We start from the raw sequence: 17,552 nt of genomic DNA on the forward strand, positions 1-17,552 counted from the left end.
ATCAGATATTTAGCGAAGGAAATCCTTAACAAGTAGAGAACAGCTGTTTGTATTCGATGGAAGCACAAACAGTATCCAAATCCCACGTTCCCTAACTCAATTTATCATTGTCTAAATTATAATCTAATGGGAGAATGCTACAAATATCATTAAAATGAAACAATACGCTACTTATTCAAATAAAAGTATACCCCCTACTATTAACTATAAGGATATTGTTACTGAGAAGTTATATAGTACAGAAGGTCAAAATCATAACGGTCTGATTTACTCACCTGCAAATATACGCTCCAAACACCATAGGGGTCATTTACAATGAGTGTTAGAGCGGCAGAGGGGTCCCAACCTTTTTTACCCATGAGACTTGAGGAGCAACACAAACGAAAAAAGTTAATGGGGTGCCAAATAAAGGAAATTCAAATTTTTGACAGAATAGGTCAGTTTTTGATCGAATAGGCCCATATTTGGCTGAATTCGAATCATACGAATCGAATCAATAGCGCATTAGATCGAAATTGATACTAAGTTTTTCCCCAAAAAAACTTTGAACGTCCCCCAATTCACTCCAAATAGGTTCTAGGAGGTCCCTCATAGGCTAAAACAGCAATTTGGCAGGTTTTAGATGGCGAATGGTCGAAGTTGAATTTTTAAAGATACATTACATGATACATTTCGAATTTTCAAATTTTTCTCAAATTGGAACCGAATTTGGACTATTCCCTAGTTGAAGTACACAAAAAATAGCTTGAAATTCGAGTTTTTTCAAAAATAAGCACCTGCTTTGAGGCCACTGGGAGCATCATGCAAGGGGTCGGTTAGCCAGTGGTTGGAGATCACTGGGTTAGAGCAAAAAGCTCAACCTTTAGTAGTTATTCCAAAAGCACTTGCATCCCGGGTCTGGCTGAACTTTGCACCAATTCCGGCACCAGTGCCGGTCAGAGGTGGATTAATGAATAGACTACCCTAGACTATAGCCTTGGTGCCCAGAGTGATAAGGGGCCCATATAACTTTTTTAATTATTATTTTTCTTTTATTTCTTTAAAAAAAATGTTTTTATCTACGCTGCTGGGCCTGGCTCCAGTTCAACAATGAGCAAACCCAATGCATCTTGAAGAGTTCTGTCGCATGTCACACACGCAGCAGCACAGATAAAAATAAATATAAAAGAAAACAAATAGTAATTGCAAAAGCTAGATGGGCCCCTTGTGTCTCCAGGTGTACCTATGAGTGGGAGTGGCCTGGAGTGGGAGTGGCCTAAAAAGAGGGACTGTGGAAAGTGTAGCCTAGGGGCCTCACATCTCATTAATCCATCACTAGTGCCGGTGGTCTTTAGCTGAATGACATGCAAGTTAAGGGATGGATAGGGGTTGGGAGGAGGCCTCCCACAGCCAACAGTCATGCATACCGCCCTGACAAATATGAGAATTATAGTATAGAGGAGCATAGAGAAAAGTGCAGGGCTTTGTGATAAAAACACATGAATCCCCAGTTTGTGCACTTTGCACCCTGCCCTGAAAATGACCTAACAATTCAATTTTTTCCCCCAGAATTCCAGTGTAATAGCAGACACCCACACCAACTTACACACGTTATTTAACACTGCATGCAGGTATAAATGAACATCCATGTTGAAAAACAGGACTCCCTACCTCCAGGAACCCTGTACTTTGTACTTGTGAATCAAAAATTATAGAGAAGATTGTGAATAGCACTTAAAGGACAATTGGGGTGCCAGAGAACTCAATTGGTAAGTTGTTTTCCATTGGCTGGTGCCTCTTTTCCTATAATAAAAGTATCAATACTCTTTCAAAGGCTTCCCTAGCACAGACTTAGAAACAGTTATGGGCATAAGTATCCTAGTGAATGAACAATCTGTGGGTTCTGGCAAATGCCAGAGGGGCTGCTATAAGCTGCCATAGAAAGTCACTATTTAGTGGGCTGGTGGGGCTGTTTTGGCTTATGTGTGGGCTGATTCGGCCTCTGTGTACCTGAAATGCCAGGGCATATTTTAATTCTTAGTCCGGACCTGCCTTAAAGAGTATTGATAACAAAGTCCCAATTTCCCGTGAGCAGGGCTTTATTTAGGTCCAGATTTTTCCTATGCACCAGACCTCAGTCCCCCCTTCCCTAATATGGCTGATAATAAAGATGATTGGAGAGGAAGGACTTGCCTGTCTTTAGCAGTGGCGGGGTTTTAAAACCATTTGGGGGTCCCATCAGGTTGGTTGCTTTTGTTGAGCAACACTTAAAGGGCTACAGGTTGGGTACCGTCATATAAAGTGTTATTGTCATTGTACTACTATTGCCATCTTGACATTTAATACCTCCACTCTTCCTAGACACAACTTCTACTCTGGGCTCCCCCCTTGGATCCCTAAATACATCTCTGGGGAAGATGGAAAACTAAGAGACAAAAAGTAAGTTTTGCACATGGCTGAGCTTAAAATGAAATTGACAGGATTCCAGTGTAACGTAGGAACTTGTCTGCTTCAATATAAAGTATTCCAGGTCTATATTAGCAACTAACATTCCCTGACTTCGTTCTCTTTCTGTTTCATATTTTTCACAAGATCTTGTGAAATTTCTAAGCATTGGTTTCTTCTATCCTGGGCCAAGACAAGATGTTTTCAAGCCACACTGCCTACAGTATTTCCAGGGAAGCAGACGTTTCATTATCAGGCCGGTGTCATGTCTTTCCAAGGGGTTCTTGGGTAGTCGACGGGCTAAAAGTTAAAATAAATATTTGTAGTCAGTCATCATTTGAGTAATCGGCACCTCTCCTGGAGCCTTGTGTAATATGGTGTTGTTCCGAGTGCAAGAAAAACAGGAGACGACTTAAAATAACTGCTTTTTTCTGACATGCACAATGCGTGTGTTTGGCTTTGGGAATCTGATATTATGATTAGTGGATTAACAAAATTGCAGTTTTATAACGATTTACCCAGGGCTGGAGTTAGAGATGAAGGATGGGGCCACCAGTCTAAAGGAAACACATGTATGTAACTTAGACATCCCTAGACTACAACTGGTGCTGAACTACAACTCTAATGCTGGGGAATTACTGTTCAATAATATAGATAAAAGATAATCTATCGACCTTTAAAAAGATGTATAATTTAGATTTGGTTCTGGATTAAGGTAACCCCAGCACTTGTTGCAAGAACCAAATTGGAACCATTAAAGGACAATGAAAAATCTAATACATTGTGACAATTATAGTACTAATCTCACACCCAAGGGGTACTACTGGAGATCTTGTTTAATGTGTGCAATAAAGCAAAATCAGGACTGTGATAATCAAAGGTTTTGTGTGCACGGCAAGGATGGCAGAGTCAGGAGCAAGATGGCGGCGCCACACTCCCTACAATAGTACCCCAGCGGCAGTTTTTGTCAAGGAGAAGCACCAGCCTGGGAGCTGAGATTAGCAATTATAATCACTGGGGATGCCTAACTAATTGGTACCCCTAGTGATTAAAGGGGTGGTTCAACTTTAAGTTAGCGTTTAGCATGTTCTAGAATGGCTCATTTTAAGCAACTTTTCATTTGGTCTCCATTTTTTCTTTTTTTTATAGTTTTTGAATTATTTGCCTTCTTCTTCTAACTGTCCTCATAAAAAATGCTCTTTAAGGCTACAAATGTGTTGTTATTGCTACTTTTCATTGTTCATCTTTCCATTCAGGCCCTCACTTATTCATGTTCCAGTCTCTTATTCAAATCAATGCATGGTTGCTAGGGTAATTTACAAATTGCTGAAATTGCAAACTACAGCACTGCTAAATAAAAAGTTAAATAGGTAAAGGTAATTAGCACAAATAATAAAAAATGAAAATCAATTGCAAATTGTCTCAGAATATCACTAATGTATGGGCAGGGGAGCTGTGCCAATGAGGCAAGTTTACTTTTACCTTTACTATTTTCTCATTTTCTGTGAGTATTTTTGCTATGATATATATGAACCATATATGATTTTATTGCAGTTTTAATACAATATACAGATGTATAGGGATTGATAGAGAGACAAGATAGATAGATAGATAGACAGACAGACAGACAGACAGACAGACAGACAGACAGACAGACAGATAGATAGATAGATATAGATGATAGAGAGAGAGAGAGAGAGAGAGAGAGAGAGAGAGAGAGAGAGAGAGAAAGAGATATATAGATAGATGGTAGATAGATAGATAGACAGACAGACAGACAGACAGACAGACAGACAGACAGACAGACAGATAGATAGATAGATAGATATAGATGATAAATCTAGAAAGCAATAGATAGATGATGGACAGATTGACAGATAATAGACAGACAGATAATAGATAGATTATAGATAGCTAGATAGATGATAGAGAGATAAAGGGATAGATAGATAGATAATAGAGAGAGAGAAAGAGATACATAGATATATGGTAGATAGATAGATAGATAGATAGATAGATAGATAGATAGATAGATAGATAGATAGATAGTAATGATAAATCTAGAAAGCAATAGAAAGATAATAGACCAATAATAGACAGACAGATAATAGATAGATGATAGATCGATAAAGCGATAGATAGATGATAAACAGATAGAGAGATAATAGATAGAGATAGCTATATAATTGATAGATGATAGATAGATAGATAGATAGATAGATAGATAGATAGATAGATAAAAGAAAGAGCTATAGACAGACAGATAATAAATAGATTATAGACAGATTGACAGATAACAGACAGACAGTTAGACAGGTAGATAGATAGATAGATAGATAGATAGATAGATAGATAGATAGATAGATAGATAGATAGATAGACACAAGTATGAAAGAATCTTGCTAGGAATTATCAAGCAGTGTCTATTATGACCGTGATTACATGGAATGTGCGTAAATTAAATACACTCTTCCAGGCAACATTTCCCATGTCCTGTGTTTTACAGATTTCATAAAGTCAGTGAATGGGTGGATGTCTGCCAACTGCCTTTGCTTTGAACTCTGCCAAAGGTTTTACTTCACTCAAATGATCTAAAACACTTTATTTAAACAATTTACGGCTTACTCTCTTTCACCTATTTTATTAAATTATTATCACAGTGTTTACTTTAAAAATGTCTGTAACAGAGTAGCTCTTAATAAACCTTTTACCTAAATTACATCATTGGGATGAACCTTTTTGATCATTTATCTTCAGAACAATGTTAATGCCTTGTCTCGCTCCGGTTTTGCTTGTGGATTTGAGGGGCCCTCTGCAGGAGTCAGGGCATTAACTGAAACTGTCCTACTGTTGACTTCTGTTCAGGGTGGGCACCCTGTGTTAGTGCAGGGCCGTCCTCTCTTGAGATTTGTAGAACTTCAAAAAAAGATGTGCAGCTACTCAGTGAAGGACATCCTCAGACCATGAAACAGGAACATGTTGCAAAAATACAAGAACCTTGGTGCCTGATTTCTAGGGCCTTATTTATCAAAATTTGGATTTGTGTCATTTTAGAGGTTTTTTATACTTCAAATACATTCAGAATTGAAAAAAACCCACAAGTGTTATTTATTTAAAAATCTCAATATAAAAAACTCCAATGAATAAAATCGTTAATTTGTTTTCCAGAAAGATACGAATTACTTAACGTCTGTCTCCCATAGACTCCATTGTATCCAATAATCCAAATTTGTAAAAATAATTTACTTTTTCTCTGTAATAAATATTAAAAAAAACTTGAATAAATAGCTTACATTTGAGTATCACATGACCTCTCCATTCAAGATTGTTTATCTTAATAAAGACTTGATTTAGAATTATAATCCCAGTCTGTGACTTTTAGAGCAAATAACTGAAATCGTGGTAAAAACCCAAATTCAAATGTTGATTAATCAGCCCCCTAGATTCTTCCAGAAATCTCAGTCTTGAGTAGATCCCAGTTAACAAGGGACAGAAATCTATGTTATCCAGTTTAACTCGAGATTGAAATACAGTAACAGGCACAAGACCATCAAATTCAAACCTTTGTTTCTGCAAATACAACATAACTCGACCAAAGCTATTTGTAAATAGAGCATTGGAAACTGCCAGTTAGAACAGGTGGCATTTGTCCGCGACTCACGGCATGAGTGTGTTGGTTGCAGCCAGAGAAAAAACAAGAAACATTAGTACTTATATTAACAGCTGTAAGAAAACAGTATCTGAATGATAAAGTTAGAAATAATTAGGAATATGTGCAAACTTTAGCCAGATTTTACAAATGAAACTTTATACATTGGAAAGCTTGTGTAGCAACACAAAGGCAAGCACACAGCTTTGGTGTGAGGAACCCTGGAACAACATTGACTTGTATCAAGCTAATGGGATGCTAATACCTTTATTAAAGCCACACACCCAAATGGATGCCGTTCCAACACAAATAGCCTGAAACTTGTATGTGATTTACCAACATAGTGCATCACACACAAGTTAAAACAATGACCCTGGAACTCTGTGGGGGTACAAAAGATGGTGATTTGCATCCAACCATTGCACTTTGCACTTGGCTCTGGCTGCATTAATATGGCCCGGAGGTTGATCAAAGGTTAATTTTATTGAATGGTTTACAATATGCTGGGATATATATACCAATAGAGTTCATTAGCGATATGTGAAACTGCTTTTTGCTTTGAAAAAACCAAACGGCAAAATATTGCCAACATGTAATCAAATGCAAGGGAAAGGTGAAACAACATTGCAGTTAAGGCATTAGAGGTACATAACTATTATACATAAGATCTTTGACCCCACCTGAGGTCTGAAGATGGAGGAGAACGATATACGCTGAGTCCTCTGAAGTTCTTTATACTACAGCAAGTAGTAGTTACATCACTAATGATATCACAGGGCCCCATTGCTCAGGAATCCATTTCGGCTTGAGAAATCCCCATCTGCGTCCACTGTAAAATGCAAGTTGCTAATGAGGATAAAAGTAGCTTTAGGGCAGAGACACGCATGAAGATTCGGGGAGATTTAGACACCCGGTGACAAATCGGCTCTTCTTTGGGCGACTAATCTCCCCGAAAAGCCTTCCTGCCAGCTAAAATCTAAATCGCCGGCATGATGGCACTCAAAACGATCCGTTTTCTGAAGTCGCCCGAAGTTGCTTCATGTGGGAGCGACTGAATCTACCCGAATCTTAGCGTGTGCCCTTACCCTTAAAGAGCAAGGAAAGCTTATTATTGAGACAGGGAAGGCCACAAATGTAAAAAATCCTTGACATTCTAGTGGGTGCTCAATAAATCTTTAAAGGGTGGTTCACCTTTAAGTTAGTATGTTATAGAATTGCTGATTCTAAGAAACTTTTCAGTTGTTCTTCATTATTTAATTTTTTATAGTTTTTTTCATGATTTGCCTTATTCTTCTGATTCTTTCCAGCTTTCCAAAAGGGGAGCTGATCTCATCTAAAAACAAATGCTCTGTAAGGCTAAAAATGTATTGTTATTGCTACTTTTATTACTCGTCTTTCTATTCAGGCCTCTCCTATTCATATTGCAGTCTCTTATTTAAATCAATGTATGGTTGCTAGGGGAATTTGGACCCCATAAACTAGATTGCTGACATTACAAACTGGGGAGCTGCTGAATAAAAAGCTAAATGACTAAAAAACCACAAATAATAAAAAATGGAAACCATTTGTAAATTGTCTCAGAATATCACTCACACTGAAATGTGAACAACCCCTTTAAGCCAGTGATGGGCAAATTTCTCCTGTTTCGCCAAAAAAATTGCGAATTTCATGCAAAATTTGTGAAACGGTGATAAGTTCACTTAAAAATGGTGAAAACTGAAATAGACCAGTTTTCCCTGGAGAATTTTCGTGGGAGATTCACGTATTTATTTGCCGGCAGCAAAATTCGCCGAAAATTTGTGACAGGCGATTTTATTCGCCCATCACTTCTTTAAGCTCCTTTCCCCTATGTAACCACATAGTGGGCAAGTGGAAGGACTGTAATCCAGTTTGTTAATATAGGGGACACATAATAATGGCATTAGATTTTTTCCTGTCCAAAAGACACTTTTAAAGCCAAGATTATGCATTGGTGAAACCACAAATTTCCCTGCAAAACTGTACCAGGTGAAAACGTTCACTCATCCCTAGAGTTTATATTATTTTCAATCATGTGAAGCAAATGAATCCCGCAGGAATCCTCCTTAGAGAGGGGTAACTACCTGGGATATCCCGAGAAATCATTTGGCTCCATCGTCACGCTCATAAGTCAAAAACATCATGGAAGTTGTTCATCGGCGTGATTACTTGACGCTTTCAAATAGCAGCGAGTTAGTTCAGCATTTTACATACCCTTATATTTACACTTGGAGGATCGCCAAAATGTGGGTTTTTGTTATTTATCAAACAGCTGTAGGCTTTTTTATGAAATGGGAATGGGTAATGAAAGCAGCTTTTGAAGACAGATTTTTTCCCTTTGACTCAGACCCCCTTTAGATTGTGTTCTTTAGTGAAGCCTGTATGTATCCTGGTATCATCGATTTAATAAAAACCAGGCTCTGGACCCAATCTGAGTTCTTAGATGACAGCACTCGGGCCTGACAACATGTCAGCTTTCAGTAGGCTTAAACCCAACGCAGAGAAGTTAAAAGGCAGCTAATTGCGCACTCATGGAACGCAGCAGATGGGAACCATTAACACCGGCATGAAATCTGTAGTAGCAATCTTCTACATAAAATAAAGAGACAATTATTTATAAGTGTCTTTAAGGAAAGGGCAAGGCAACGTCCAACAGGATGCTACACTTTGCTTTCATTTCCTGCCCAACCGCTGCAATTGTTGCAATAATAAGATAGCAAAAGTCGGATTTTGGAAGGTGTTTATTGATAAAATGTACCTGTTAATGTTGTGCAGGTTGTTATAGACTCATTGGCTTGCAGACAGCATCGGAATAGTTAGCTGTAGAACTAGACAAGCTAAAGTACAGGCAAAGGAGCTGAACTTACACTAGAGCTTTGGTGCATTGGGCATATTTTGATATAATTAAGATACATAGCTGTACAAAAGCAACAGTAATAGAGAAGCACAATATCCACAAATAAACAACATTAGTGTTTCACCAAAATAGCCCCAGTAAAGGACCTGTTTTCAAAAGTTGTGTGCCCAGTTGTATCACAAGGAAATGTTTGGAGCAGCAGAAGCCTGGTGCCATGAGCTTATTTGTCCAATTTAAAGTTAAGATCATTATATTTGAACTGTATTTTACTTACCACAGCTTCAAGAGGGTTGTTATTTTTCTACAGTTCATGGTAGCAAGTTTGCAGGGAATATAGAAATTCATTTTACCAACGTTGAATTATGTTTCATATTCAATAAGGCAGGGATCCCCAACTTATTGAACCCGTGGGCAACATTCAGAAGTAAAAGGAGTTGGGGAGCAACACTAGCATGAAAAATGTTATTGGGGTGCTAAATAAGTGCTGTGATCATATAAACATTAAATAAACCCAAAAGGATGGTTTGATTCCAATAAGGATGAATTATATCTTAGTTGGGATCAAGTACAAAAAGAATCATTTTTACAAATTCGGATTAATTGGATAATTTGGAGTCTTTCAGAGACAGCCTATCCATAATTTCCAAGCTTTCTGGATAACGGGTTTCCGGATAATGGATCCCATTATAAATATATATATATATATATCCTTGCAAGGCAAGTTGCACAATACTACCCCAGAATGCTACAAACCATGCAGTAAGCGACCACTGTGGTAGATGATTGTTTAACTTGGTTTCTAGGGATTCAATATGTTGAATATGGCCTTCAACTGCATTATGATGATCAGTAATATAGGTGCTTCATTCCTGGCCAATAAGTTTACACCCTCCACCATCTTTAACTAGTACAAAGTCTAATGCAACTCTATTTTGTAGGACAACCTTTCTTATTTGGGTTTGCTTTTTATTTAAATCCTGTATAGCATCCTTAGTTTCATTAAAAATTGTATCTACTATTACAGCTAGTGCTCTTATTGATTTTACAGTTTTTCTTATTCCATAATTGGGGCAACATCATCTTGCTCATGTTTTATTAATGAAGGGACTATTTGGCAAAAGGCACTTGTGATTTAGTGGGAAGCCATGCATAGGTTTTTATTACACATACAAAATAATATTCATTGGGCTCCCTACCTATATATATATATATATATATATTGGGCTCCCTACCTATATATATATATACACACAGTATATATACCTTCCAACAGAATTATTTGTTGACTTTCACAAATCCCGCTGGACTTATTCCCTGGTATTGTTCAACTGTAACTCGGCACCCAGGCAGTAAATCGATTGGAGAATGCTTCCTCAACTATATATATATATATAGACAGTTTGTAGCTGGTGCACACGGCGAGACATCCAATGCCTGTGTGCTGGTTCATACCAATAACACTGTTCATTAACCAAAAAAAACGCACCAAACAGGGCTTGATATAAAGTTTCAAATATCAAAATTTATTTTCAACGTTTCGGCTCCATTGCTTGAGCCGTCTTCAGGAAATATATATACAGTGCTACGCAATATGTTGGCGCTATATAAATACATGTTAATAATAAATATATATATAGGTATGAGACCTGGATAACAGGTATGGGACTGGTTATCCAGAATTCTCAGGACCTGGTTTTTTTTGGATAATGTATCTTTCTGTAATTTGGCTCTTAAAACCTTAAATCTACTAGAAAATCACTTAAACATGAAATAAATCCAATAGTCTGGTTTTCACCTCTAATAAAGATTAATTATATCTTAGATATATCTTAGTTTGGCTCAAGTACAAGGTTGTATATATGAATGAAGAACAAAGCACAGCAATAAAAGAAAATATTATCTGTAAAATAAATTGAAAGTTGTATACTCAACCAATATACATTTTTTATCTGAATTTGGACCTTATTTTGCCTTGAGAAATGACTTTAACATCACATTGGCTGTGCATTTAACATTAAACACAATTTTCAAATCATATTTCCAGTTTTTTTCTGTGTTATATTTATAATCTACTTTAATCTGGGTTGTAATTAAAGACAGTGAGGGTCATTTATCAACACTGGGCAAATTTGACCATGGGCAATCACCCATAGCAACCAATCAGATTGCTGCTTTCATTGTTCTACTTGCAGCTGTCTTAAAAAAGCTAATCACTGATTGGTTGCTATAGGTAACTGCCCATGGGCAAATTTGCCCAGTGTTGATAAATGAGCCTCAGTGAGTATTTTTTTCCACAATTTAATGCAATCTTTTTATTTTGTATATATGCTAGCTCTTTAAAAAAAAACATAAAAAACTATAGAGAACAATTTAATTTTATTCAGTTTTTTTCAGAGACAAAAAAATGCAAATTTAAAATGATTGAATCAATCTATCTGCTTTAAAAATGCACTGCACTGGCTCCACCTGCTATTACCATCACTGACTACAATATAGTTCCCAGCTACTGAATAGGAGTTGGAATAGTTAATCAGGACTTTCCTTATCCTGCCAGACAATAAAGGAGCTTTACCAACAGTTTATGCCCTTTCTGAATTCCCTGACCCCTGTCACTCCAGCTTTCAAATAATGGCTATTTAAGTGTGATGGATAACTGCTAATTCTGTATCCATAATCAGTGTTGCTATTTTATTGACTGTGGCCAGATTACTGTGAGAATCAGATAACAAGAGATTGGAAAAAGCAAGTGCAGACATTCCAGCACATTGTCACATACCAGACATTTCTCCACAAGAAAGATCAGCACATTGCATTCATGTATCAGAATCCAAATATCATGAGGTCTTTATAACATGCAAGAAGTATTATCCCCTATTTTGTCCTTTACGGATCATGACATTTATTTAGAGTGAAGTAACTAGACCTTAACCTGGATTTAACAGGTTCAGTTGCAGCTTTTTTAATAATGTTGCTGTCATCAAGAATTTGGAACAAACAATTTATGGTGCTTAGTATTGAATATTTAAAGAATAAGCTCAACAATCGGAAAGGGGCTTCATCTATAATGTCAGAGAAGAAGTTTGGGCAAAGTACGGTGCAAGCATGGAAGCTATTAAAGTGGACCTGTCACCCAGACATAAAAAGCTGTATAATAAAAGTCCTTTTCAAATTACACATGAAATCCAATTTCTATTTTTTATTTAAGCATTCATAGCTGTTGTAAGCTCATTTAAAAATCTCAGCTGTCAATCAAATATTGTCTGCCCCTCCTCTATGCCCGTGGCATAGAGGCGGGGCAGACAATTACTTTCACTTTCAATTCAGCACTTCTTAGATGTCACTGCTCCCCACACATTCCCTCGTTCTCTTTACCATATAACTGTGTGGCCAGGGCATGGGGATGGACATTGGGTCCCCCATTCTGGTGCAAAAACAAAATTCTGAGATGATGCAAGGATTGTCTTAATAACAGTGTCCACAAAATGGCTGCTGCCTGCTTGCTGTAATTTTGAAATCCCAGACTGAAGGAAACAATATTCAAATAATTTATATAGTGTAATTAAAGTTCATTATCCTTGACTAATCTGATAAAATAGGATTTTGAATAATTTTTTTGGGCGACGGGTCCCCTTTAACATACCCTTTTACTAAAGGGCAAATTTTAGTGACATTAGAGCTTCTTGAAACCACAATTCTAAACTCTATTTCTCTAAATTTGCGAATGCCAGTAAAGTTATTCAAAGATTAGAATAAAAGAAAAAGTACAGATGAAAAAAACTTGTGAACGAAAGAAAAATTTGTGCAACAATGAACGGTTTGATCTCCGAAAACCTTTCAACCACAAACGAAAAGATTGACCTTCGGGAACTTCCATTGACTTCTACATGACTTCTACATCACCTTGACAGTCTTTACTTGCCTTACTAATGTATTCCTACATTTTATTGTTTTTACAATTACTAAAAAATCTTGGATTAAGTAACTATATATAAAAAGTACATTTCGGAGGAAGGAACGTTCTGTGAACTTTCATTCATAGGCCCCAAAGTGTTGAATTGTTGAAATATTCCACCATAACATGGAACAAGGCTACGTTGAATGTGAAAATGAGGTGTTCTTGAAAAAGGGCACCCCCAAGTAGCAGCCATGCAAGAAGAAGATGGAGATAGCACAGCCGGGTCACAGAAAGCGTTACAAGCTACCAGCAAGAGTGAAAATTTGGATCACAATTTGAAATGTCTTTGCCAACACAATCCTTAAGTACATATGTACCATGTCAAGTTCGGCTTACATATTGCTTCATTGTTGTTTTGTGTTCCATGTCAAGTCTCAGCAAAACAAAAAAAGAGCTGACAACAAAGATCACAGCTGGTTCTTTTGCCATACATTATAATCTGAAGTAGCAATATAAACATTGTTTGTGCCATCGCCCTAAACCAATGCAAGCTAAGTAAACCAGAGGTTAGGGAGATTTGCCTAGCTGATTCACCATACTGAAATATATGGGCTGGTTCTCTGGCCTGGATCAAGGACAGACTTGAGAAAGTTCTGTCTAATCGTTGTTTTTATTTGTTTAAATGAGGTCTATTGGTATGACATTCAGTCTCCACCCTGTAGAATAAATTCACACACCTACACTACAATGTAGCTTTCCCGTACCAAAACCCACATGCTTTAATCTTCTCATCCAGAACAAGAAATCCAGTAAAGAACTCTCAGTTTTGTGGATTATAAAGATCTGCTGTACTATTCTGACACATACACCAAGAATGGAACATTGTTTTCTATGATGTTCTAAGTTATTCCAGCTTGGGAATGCGGTGGGGCAGGATCCAACTAGTAATAAATGATATTTTTGTTTTGGGGTTTTTTTTGCATGAAAAAAGCACATTGTATTCCATGAATTTTTGGCGTTTCACAATGTTTTGGTGAACCAAAATGGGACAGATCCTCTCATCACTAAAACCAATTACCTCCCAGAGTAGCAAACCAAAAGTTATGGGAGCCACCACTCTAGTAGATATGCATAGATACTTTTTAAAAACTTTACCTTCTATACATATAGAAGTTCTGTCCAGTCCAGAACCTTGAAGTCACCTGAAGCATTAGGATTCGGTTCAAATAAACTCAGGGGCCTTGAATGCAGGGATTCTGCCAAATCCCAAATCGAAACCTTATTACATAATGTTTCATTGCTCTGGGAAATAGTCAAAATGTGGGCAATAGCTCCCAACAGAATGTGATACATCACTGAATATTAACATTCCAGTTACAGTGAAGTCAATGACCTATAGGCTGATTTTGCATCGGTTTGCAAGCAGCCAATCATAGTGAGCCTTAACAGAATTTCACCATTGGCTTGTTAAGGCTTTTATGTTTGTTTAACCTTTAGCTATGTCCAGCAGAGAGGAAAAAGTCTGTTACAGTAATTTGATACTCAACAGTGCACACAACAGCTGCCAAGCGATGATAGCAATTTGCTTACAAACCCTCTAGCAAATTAAATACGTATTTGTTTGCAGTTGACTGCTTCAACATGTTGCTGTCTTATTTAATGGTCCCTATAGACATATATAATGGGCAACATCTAAACTGTTACACTGCCAGTGGGAGACAAAATGAATGGGTGGACCTGGGAGCCACTAACCGCAAGGGCTTGGGGTAGGGCAGCATGTCCAATGTTCATCCCTACAGAAAGCCCATAGGTTAGTTTGATTGGGGGAAGAGTTATTCTTTGGGGGAGAAGTCAGTGACAATTTAGTGGTAGGACAGGGTTAGCTTTAGTTGAGCCAAAGGTAAGGTCCCCACCCACCCTTTCTAGTTTGGTGAGAGGTTTTGTTGTTTTAGGGGGTTTAGTTATCAACGGTCAAGTTTTAGAGGTGTGTGAGGTTTGTTTATAACTCAAATGAAGTCACGTGTTTTCTAATTAAAGAAATAACTCGAATGAAAAAAACCCTGAAAAATTAATTTTTTTTTTAACCTGAAAATGTGAGTTTTCGAATGAAAACTACCCTTGAAAAAATTTGTTGCGAGAAATCTGCCCCATAGGGTTTTATATGCTAGTTAACAATCACATGGCCTTCAAGGGATGATGTACCCTGGCTGTTATTTAGTTAGTTAGTTACATTGTTTTGTAATTTCATTAAAACAGTGGCCAACAATGATATTGTCATCATCTTTCCACCCAAACCTGGCCCTTCTTTTACCATTACTACTGATGAAATGTTATTTAAGGCTGTTGACTCAGAACTTTGCCTGGGGGTTATTTTTGACCAGAACCTTTCCTTCACCTTCAAATATCTGCCAAAAAACTAATCCACGCCCTTGTCCTATGCCGTTCAGACGAATGCAACCTCTTATTAACCAGTCTCCCAGACTCCCATCTCTCTCCCCTGTAACCAGTTTTAAACACTGCTGCTCAAATCCTCCTGCTCTCTTCTAAGAGGAAACCTGTTCATCCCCTGGTAAAATCTCTATCATGGCTGAATGTTAATACAGAATCCATCTGCTACCATCCAAAGCTCTTTACTACATTTCTTCCTCTGTACCTTTTTGGACTTCTCCTCTGCTCTTCTCAGAGCCACTGTCTTTTCACACCATCCACACCCGGTTCTATATGTCATCTTAAACCTTTCTATTTGGAATTCTATCCCTGAATAAATCTGTAGGAAACACTCTTTTAATCTCTTCAAAAATAAGCTCACATCTTATCTTTTGGAGCACTAGAACATACCCTCCCAGTGGAACTTAAGGGCCATTTCCCAAACCTTTGTCCACTTTGAACTGCTACTTGTGTGTGTTTGTTATTCACTCAGTTAGATCGTCAGCTCTGCTGTCCTGAATCTTTCTTTATACTAATTTATGTAAGTGTTTCTTTGTATGTCTATGGGATCGGTTATCCAGAATGCTTGGGACCTGGGGTTTTCTAAATAGGGGTCTGTAATTTGGACCTTCATACCTCAAGCCTTCTAAAAATCTTTAAGCATTTATTAAATCCAATAGGATTGTATTGGCTCACATAAGGATGAATTTGGGTTCAACTGCAAGGTACTGTTTTATTATTAAAGAGTAGTGATGGGCTAATTTGCGCCGTTTCGCTTCACCGAAAAATTTCGCAAATTTCCCGTTGACGGTGTCTCGTTTTTGACGCCGACACCCGTTTTTTGATGCCGACGCCCGTTTTTGACTCCGACCCCCATTTTTTATGCCAGCGTCTGTTTTTTTTGGACGCCGGAGACAATTTTTTTTGTGGACGCCGGTGAACTTTCACCAGCGAATTTTTGCGGCCGTTTTTGCGAATTTATTCACCAGCAGCGAATCGCGCAAATTTGCCGCGAATTTGCGCCTGGCGAATACATTCGCCCATCACTATTATAGAGAGAAAGGAAATCATTTTAAAACATTTGAATTATTTGCTTTAAATCGAGTCTATGGGAGATGGCCTTTCCATAATTCAGAGCTTTCCGGATAATGAATCTAGATAACGGCTCCCATACCTGTAGTGTTTGTCTTCTTTGTGTGTGCTTTTTTTTAATTGTAATACTGTACAGTGCTGATCATTCTAGTAGCACTTTATAAATGAAGATCTACATACATACACATTTTATTTGATAATTAGGTTATAGTGAGTGTGGTGGGCAACCCCAGCGTCAAGAATACAAGTTCTTTATATTTCTCAGTTAAATAGGAAACCTAGGAAACTGTGGAAATTGTGCTGACAAATCATTGCCTTTAATGTTGGTATTACACATTCCTAACACACTTTGGGAATATCCCACGGTTATTTAAAATATAAAGAGCTTCACGTTCCAAATAGCTCAGGTTATATTACAAGACAGTCATAAAAAGTTTAGTTTTCTGGTTCACGACTTGGTTAACCTGCATAAAATTCCTTCTGTCCTGTACTCATCCCTGATTTGCCTTTTCATATTATTTTTATCTGTTCCTCTGTGTTGTGTACATTCACAAATGTTCAGCATGAACGCTACGTGACTTAAGTTTGCTTATAGGAGAAGTGACGCCTTCATAGAAGCTTTAAAAAAAAACATCACGTAGAGTAGGTGGCCACTCATGCCCTTCAAGGTCTTTATTCACATCTCTGAACATTGGTCTACCTCCACCTTGTGTAGTTGGGCAAGGTTGCCCAACATGAATGCCATCCTAAGCATTTAGATGATGGGAGAAAGATAAGACAATGCTGTGTATAGAGAGGGGCACCAGTAGGACTTATTTCTTAATGTATAAGTAGATGCAATTGGTTCTGCCTACAACTGCCCTATGTACTCTTGGACTTGAAGTCCCTTTTGCTTTCCAGAACACCTGTATACCACTTACCTTGGAAAGAAAAGGAACTAGTGATGGGCGGATTTCTCCTGAAAAATTAATGAATTTACCATGAAATTCGCAAAACAGTGAAAAATTCTCGGAAAAATCGTGAAACGCGTAAATTGACGCCCGCGTCCAATTTTGGACACGCGGGTCTGAAAAATTTTGGCATTAAAGCCAATCGGCATCTGAATAGTGTTGACGCACGGCAATTTTGACGCAAGCGACTTCACGGACGCGAATCCAAAATTTTTTGATGCCTGTGAATTGTGGAGATTC

The sequence above is a fragment of the Xenopus laevis genome, chromosome 5L (assembly GCF_017654675.1).
Source record: "Xenopus laevis strain J_2021 chromosome 5L, Xenopus_laevis_v10.1, whole genome shotgun sequence".
NCBI classification, from domain to species: domain Eukaryota; kingdom Metazoa; phylum Chordata; class Amphibia; order Anura; family Pipidae; genus Xenopus; species Xenopus laevis.